The sequence below is a fragment of the Lupinus angustifolius genome, chromosome LG17 (genome assembly GCF_001865875.1).
Source record: "Lupinus angustifolius cultivar Tanjil chromosome LG17, LupAngTanjil_v1.0, whole genome shotgun sequence".
Classification (NCBI taxonomy): Eukaryota; Viridiplantae; Streptophyta; class Magnoliopsida; order Fabales; family Fabaceae; genus Lupinus; species Lupinus angustifolius.
Genome location: NC_032025.1, coordinates 12,322,206 through 12,329,987, shown reverse-complemented (window position 1 = coordinate 12,329,987; position 7,782 = coordinate 12,322,206).

Below are 7,782 nucleotides of genomic sequence, written 5' to 3'. Positions count from 1 at the left end.
GTAGTGGTCCTGGAGGCAGGAAATAATTTTTCAAGGAAGATTCTCTTCAGGTCATCCCAACTAGTAATAGAACTAGGGGCCAAGTAATACATCCAATCTTTTGAAGTGCCCTCAAGTGAATGTGGGAATGCCTTCAAACATATGTGATCCTCTTGGAAATCACAAGGCTTCATGGTGGAACATACAATGTGGAACTCCTTAAGATGCTTATAAGGGCATTCACCTGCAAGTCCATGAAACTTAGGCAACAAATAAATTAGTCTAGTTTTGAGCATATATGGCACATCCTCATTGGGATACTGGATACACAAGCTTTCATATGTGAAATCAGGTGCAGATAGCTCCCTTAATGTCATCTCACATGGGATTCGAGGGGGTTCAACCATATTTTCAGAGTATTACAAAATGCACAAAAAGAACAGAATGTATAGAAACAACAGAATCAGTTTCACTATCAGGTAGATTAACACTAAGATGAAAAGACTCACTATCTAAATTTAAATTCCTAACTTGTCTAACCAAACTATGAAATATTATATTAATTTCAGGATTTATTGGATGCAAAGAGTCAGGACTCCCCTAGTCATGCACTAAATGCAACAGTAAGAACTATGTAGGGTAGTAAATGAAATACATGTTAAATTTCAGTGATCAACCAAAACTTTGTATCAATAAAATCCTAATACCATAGGAAACATCCACAAAAAGTTTCAGGACAAAACTCAAAGGCACTAATTTAATTAAATGCAACAAAATCAAAACAATTGGAAAATTAAACTTGTAAAATAAGAAAGAAATAGTAAACCGACTCTTTTTGGATTTTTCAGAGTGGGTTCTACAAATGTAGTGTGTAGAGAAAGCATCCTTGGATTTTTCAATCCCAAATGCATATATAATATGTCCAATTTTGATTAACGGTTCCAAAGTTATGCCCAAAACAGAAAATCAATAGTACAACTAGTCACTACTTGTTTGTATCTCACAACCAGCAACAAGGTGACTAGGGGTGAGCATGGGCCGGGTTGGGACGAGTTAAAGTTTGTCCTTACCCGGCCCTAAATATTGGTTGGGTCACTTTTTTGAACTCGGACCCAACCCTAGACCCGATCCTAACCCGACCCTAAATAGCAATCGGGTCAACCTTTAAACCCGACCCTAAACCCGATTAAATATAATGCATACTCATTTTAGATAAAGACTTCTCAATATTATTTATTATTATGAATATGTAGTTTGATATATAAAATGATATATGTATATATATATTAAGGAAAAATTAAAGAATAAATGATACTTTCGACCAAAAGGGTATCATTACTATATAGACATTCGAGTAGAAACACATACAAACAAGAGGAGTGAGTGACCCTGGGACGGGACGGGTCGGGTCATGCTTGGTCCCTACCTGACCCTAAATATTGACTAGGTCTATATTTGGAACCCGAACATGACCCTAGACCCGATCGGACCCGGCCCTATTCGGACCCGATCATGATTGGGTCGTGCTGGGTGAGCGGGTAGGATCGGGTCCTGCTCACCCCTAAAGGTGACTGACTATGATGCATCCAACATTCAATATGTGATGAAAGAAGTATGGAAACAAAGTTTCATGTAAAAATTTCAACCACAACTATATTAACCAACATACACCTGAATCAACCAACATGCAAATGTTAAACAAGATAGTAAACAACATACAATGAATGCTACATGCATATTTTGAAACCCAAACATAATGGTTATTCTAAGACACACACTAAACTATACTAAGAACCTTTGACAAAAATCGACAATCCCTGGCAGCGGCGCCAAATTTGATCGATGCTGTACCCGATGCAAATAATATAACAATTAAGAACTGTAGTACAGGGAAGTGACTCCTAGGTCATTTCCCAAGGATTATCTTTCAAGCAAAGATTCAAACACCTCATACTCACACACAAAAAGGGGGGTTTTGTTGTTGAATTAGTATGAATAATAAGCAAATTCAGAAACAGTAAATAACAATATGATAAAATGACTAAATCTCTTTTGGTTCGTTTGTTCACAACTCAATCCTTGGTTTCAAAATATTATTTTCAGATTCCAACCATTAACTTCCGAATTTGTTGAGAATCAATTAACTAAGCGATAATCAATTCAAAGTTCCAGAACCTAAACCTCTAACTAGGCGAAATCAGTATAACTATGAAACAATTAACAAATTCATACGAACTAAGCATTCATGCACTAGAGAGAGAAAATCAACTAAGCAAAGATAAACTCAATCAACCAGTTTCTAAGCAATGGAATTAAGCAAACCATATTCAGAAATAAGATAGAAGAAATCAACAATGAAGAAACCAAAAATACATTAATAACAAAACCTCAAGAGTTGTGATACATTACCAAAGGAACATAGTCCAGAAATTTAGCCTTCCATGGTAATGGAAGAACAAACTGAAAATGAAAAAATGAAGAAGAAGTGAAACCCTAGCAGAGCAAAAAGAGGGGGAAACAGAAATGTGTGTGCTTCAAAGTGAGGAAAAGTAAAGTGTATGTGTTTGGAGCGGGGAATCCGAATTTAACCCCTCCAACACACATAAAACCGAATTGGGCCTAAACAATGAGCTCAAAGCTAAATTACAATAAAAAAATCCTAAAATAAAAATACAATCTTCATTTCAACATATATCTTCCACTTCCATAATGCCAAATATGATCTGAAAATGATAATAGATTTAATCAGACCAAATAATCCCAAATTAACTCATTTTAGGAATATTAGTCCAATAAAGTCTAAAACACTAAACCATGTGAAACAAAGTCAATTAGTCACCAAGAATCATCAATCATGCTAAATTAAGGTTATGCATAATGTGTAATATATTGTTCATCAGTGTCCTGTTGAGAATGTTTGTCCTCTGTGTTTCATAAATGTATATGCAGGTGTGCAATAATCAACATTGTATGCTACTGGAAGCTCCTCCATGCGTTGTTGTATATGCAATTTAACAGCGCATATTATATATAGCGTTGTTGTATAGGCCATATATATAACAGCGCTACCAACGATATGTGTTGTTGTATTGTATTGTATATATACAATAGAGCATAATGAAGGTAGCGCTGTTATATATATGCCTATACAACATCGCTACCTACAATATGCTTTGTTCTAATTATACAAGACAACAACGTGTTGTTTACATTATACTGTTGTATTGGTCACATATCTAACATCGCACAATGGAGGTGTCGCTGTTGTATAGTTTACATACAATATCACCCTTGAATGTGCTGTCAAAGAAGGATATATACTACTGCGGTCACATGGACCGCATCTGAAAGCGTTGTTATATACCTAAAATACGCGTTGTTAAACTGCATATCTGGCGTAGTGGTGTTTGAAAGTATTGGGACTTGAGATGCATTTATAAGAACAAAACACATATGAAAGTGCGCATGTCAAGAGGAGCACTTTGGAAAGCTCTCTCATTATATGTTGTGGTTTTGATGAGGACAACTTGTGTTAATAAGAGCTTGAAGATCATCAACAAATCAACATGCTTTTGTCTTTTGATTGGTACTAGACTTAGACTAGTAACTAGTTTAGGTTGAGTCTAAGGCTTAGGTAAACTCAACACATGTCTCATATGCATAAAACTTTAAATCATCTTATTATGGAGATATGTCATTTATAATATGTCCATGCATCACATAAATACATGTATATGTGCATCCTAGGCATAAACTTAGTGTTAAACATGTATGAATCAAGTGCATAACATATTTGAGTTTTGTAATTTGAAAATACACGTGAAAATATTCTGTTAATCGATTAAGGCATGAGTTAATCGATTAACCTAAATTTTTGAAAAGCTGTTGAAACTGAAAAACTTGGAAAACAGAATCAGTTACGTTTTTAAACAACAATAATCGATTAACCAAGGTCTTAATCGATTAACTGGGCTGCAGAACTGATTCTTTATAAACTGCGTTTTCAGAACTGAAGTCATAACTTGCATGTGGCATTTTTTTAGAGAGTTAGAGCATACTTCATGTTAATTGTTGCATCTATATGATATTGCATTAGTGAGATTAGAAAAGAGAGAATTCTATGCTTTAGGATTGAGTGGCATTTCATGATATATTTCTCATCATTTCATCTCACATGTTCATGCATTCATTGATGTTTTTGTGAAGGTTTTTGCATTCTGTAAATTCTGTTTTTCAACTAATACATTGTCATATTGCATGAGTTTGTATTAGGTGTTTCATAATGTGTAATATATTGTTCATCAGTGTCCTGTTGAGAATGTTTGTCCTCTGTGTTTCATAAATGTATATGCAGGTGTGCAATAATCAACATTGTATGCTACTGGAAGCTCCTCCATGCGTTGTTGTATATGCAATTTAACAGCGCATATTATATATAGCGTTGTTGTATAGGCCATATATATAACAGCGCTACCAACGATATGTGTTGTTGTATTGTATTGTATATATACAATAGAGCATAATGAAGGTAGCGCTGTTATATATATGCCTATACAACATCGCTACCTACAATATGCTTTGTTCTAATTATACAAGACAACAACGTGTTGTTTACATTATACTGTTGTATTGGTCACATATCTAACATCGCACAATGGAGGTGTCGCTGTTGTATAGTTTACATACAATATCACCCTTGAATGTGCTGTCAAAGAAGGATATATACTACTGCGGTCACATGGACCGCATCTGAAAGCGTTGTTATATACCTAAAATACGCGTTGTTAAACTGCATATCTGGCGTAGTGGTGTTTGAAAGTATTGGGACTTGAGATGCATTTATAAGAACAAAACACATATGAAAGTGCGCATGTCAAGAGGAGCACTTTGGAAAGCTCTCTCATTATATGTTGTGGTTTTGATGAGGACAACTTGTGTTAATAAGAGCTTGAAGATCATCAACAAATCAACATGCTTCTATGATTTAGTTAGTCATACTTTATTTGAGTTTATCTTTAAGTTCTTTTCTCACCGACAATCATTTCAGTGATTCATTTCTACCGTTGGCAAATTATGTTAGTGATGATTTTTTTTTCATTTTCAATCATTCTGATGGTGATTATACCATTGAGCTCTCTTCCCACATATGATCATTCTAGTGATATTTTTTCTCTCCTATTGATGAATTAAGTTAGTGGTGATTTATTTTCCTATCGAGGATTATTCTGATGGTGATTATACAAATGATTTCTCATTCTACTGACGATCATTATACTAACAATATTTTCATATCGGTAGTGCCTCTTTTGTCTCAGTGGTGAATTATAGTAACAATATTTTATTTTTATATCGATGGTCATTCTCATGTTAATTATATCTAAAGATTTTTCCGTTCACAACATTGTTCAAATTTTTTTGTGTGGAGCCCATATATTTATTTAGTTATTTTAATTTTTAAGGAATTATTTGTAACAAGCTTAATGCTTACTAAGGTTTAGCTTGAGGGGGCGTGTTAGAGGATATTTAGATTGATAGAGAATTATCTTATCCATGATTTAGTTAGTCTCATTTTATCTGAGTTTATCTTTAGTTTATTTTTAACTGTTAGTTTTTATTTGAGTTTATCATTTTATTGTTTGTAACAACTTCTATTTATATAATAAATTGTTTGAGACTAACTTCTATTTGATCCATGGCTGGAACAACATTTTTAATAATAGATGGAAAATGTTTGAATTTTTATGTATCAATATATTTGAATTTTTATATATCAATATATTTGAAGCTTTCCGAGAAAAATCCTAATACCCAAAAAAAAAGAAAAGAAAAAATCCTAATGATCATGAGATTTGCAATTATCTATAAAAAAGAACTTACTTATTTTAAATGAAGTGATTTTGATTATTTTTGAGTTATTGTTATGCTAAATTGTTGTAGCATAGGTTTCAAAAATATATATACAATGTACACATTAATAAAATAAAGTGCTTGTTTTATTTTATTTTTACATGTGTAGTTATGTAAACTATTTTTATAAATTGTTGATTAATGCTAGATTAGTTGTTAGATATAGGTAGAGTAGAATTTGATTTGATGTCTTGATTGTTATTGGCATTTGTAGGAGAAAAGAATATTCTAAAGTTGAAGGACGCAACATGAGATCTAGTTTGTTTGTTGGATAAGGAGTTTACATAAACACAGGTGAGGGAGAAGACCAATATGGTCTTAGAGTATTACGTTGAAGTTATTCTCTCTGATTCCCTCTAAAGTAGAAGAGTCTTGTAGATCAGGAACTTTCATGGGAACTTGTTTTCCATGTAAGAGTCCTTAATCTTTTTCATGACGATGTAGAGTCTTATATGTTTGATTTGCTGAAAATATATATTTATGAATTCATTTTTATTTATAATAATGTGAGGTACTCGCTTATATTATTACATCCGCAAGAAATATTTTTAAATAATTATATTTATATGGATGCGATTATTGTGATAAATTGATAATTGTTTTATGTGCTAATTATGGCAAGATTTTAATTTGGAAATATTCCCATTGCAATCATTATGTTGTTGTTTATTATATTAATATTAAAATACATAAGTTTATTGTTGTATTGATATGAAAAATGCAGTTGACTATTGTATTGATATGGAAAATACATAGATTTGGAATATGTGTTTGAGTGGACTTAGAAAGTCATAAATTAGTTGTGAGGGGTATGGGAAACATTATATGTGAATTAAAAATAAATATTAACTATGAGAATAGAAAATAAATTAACTTGTAGGATTAGGAAATTTAGTGACTAGTATATGAGGAGTAAAAATAACAGCATAGTAAGAGTTAGTATTTTGACAAAAAAGAAAATATGTTATTGGATTTGTGTTATTGGAGATGATAGCTCTAAAATTTCTTGTTTATGAGAGATAGACGTCCTTAAGTTTCCTTAGTGGTTGAGGATGAACAATGTAGTTGGTTGAGAGCCTATGGCTAATCACACACTTGAAATTGTTGTGATATTGGGGCTTTGTTCGTTGGATATTGGAACACTGAGTTAGCTTCTTGAGCTCGTCATGAGGACATGGCATAAAAATGTATTGGAGTTGAGACAACTAACTTATGTGATATTTGTTTGGAAAGATTGGGTTTATGTGAGCCTATTGCTATTCATAAACTTGAAAGTGTAGTGACATTTGGGGCTATGTCCAATGATATTTGATCACTAAGTTAACGTCTTGAGCTCGTCTTTTAGACTTGGTGTGATAAAAGTGCACTAAGGCTTAGTCAACTATCTCAGGTGATACTTGTTGAAATAAAAAATTGAAATAACCATGATATTGTTACTTGCCGTTGTTAAGGAAATATGTATTCTCAGTTGCTTACCCACTAGGATCTTGGCCTTCAGGCATTTTTATGGAGATTGGTTGGTTGATATGCATAAGTATTATTGAAAGTGCGCATGTCAAGAGGAGCACTTTGGAAAGCTCTCTCATTATATGTTGTGGTTTTGATGAGGACAACTTGTGTTAATAAGAGCTTGAAGATCATCAACAAATCAACATGCTTTTGTCTTTTGATTGGTACTAGACTTAGACTAGTAACTAGTTTAGGTTGAGTCTAAGGCTTAGGTAAACTCAACACATGTCTCATATGCATAAAACTTTAAATCATCTTATTATGGAGATATGTCATTTATAATATGTCCATGCATCACATAAATACATGTATATGTGCATCCTAGGCATAAACTTAGTGTTAAACATGTATGAATCAAGTGCATAACATATTTGAGTTTTGTAATTT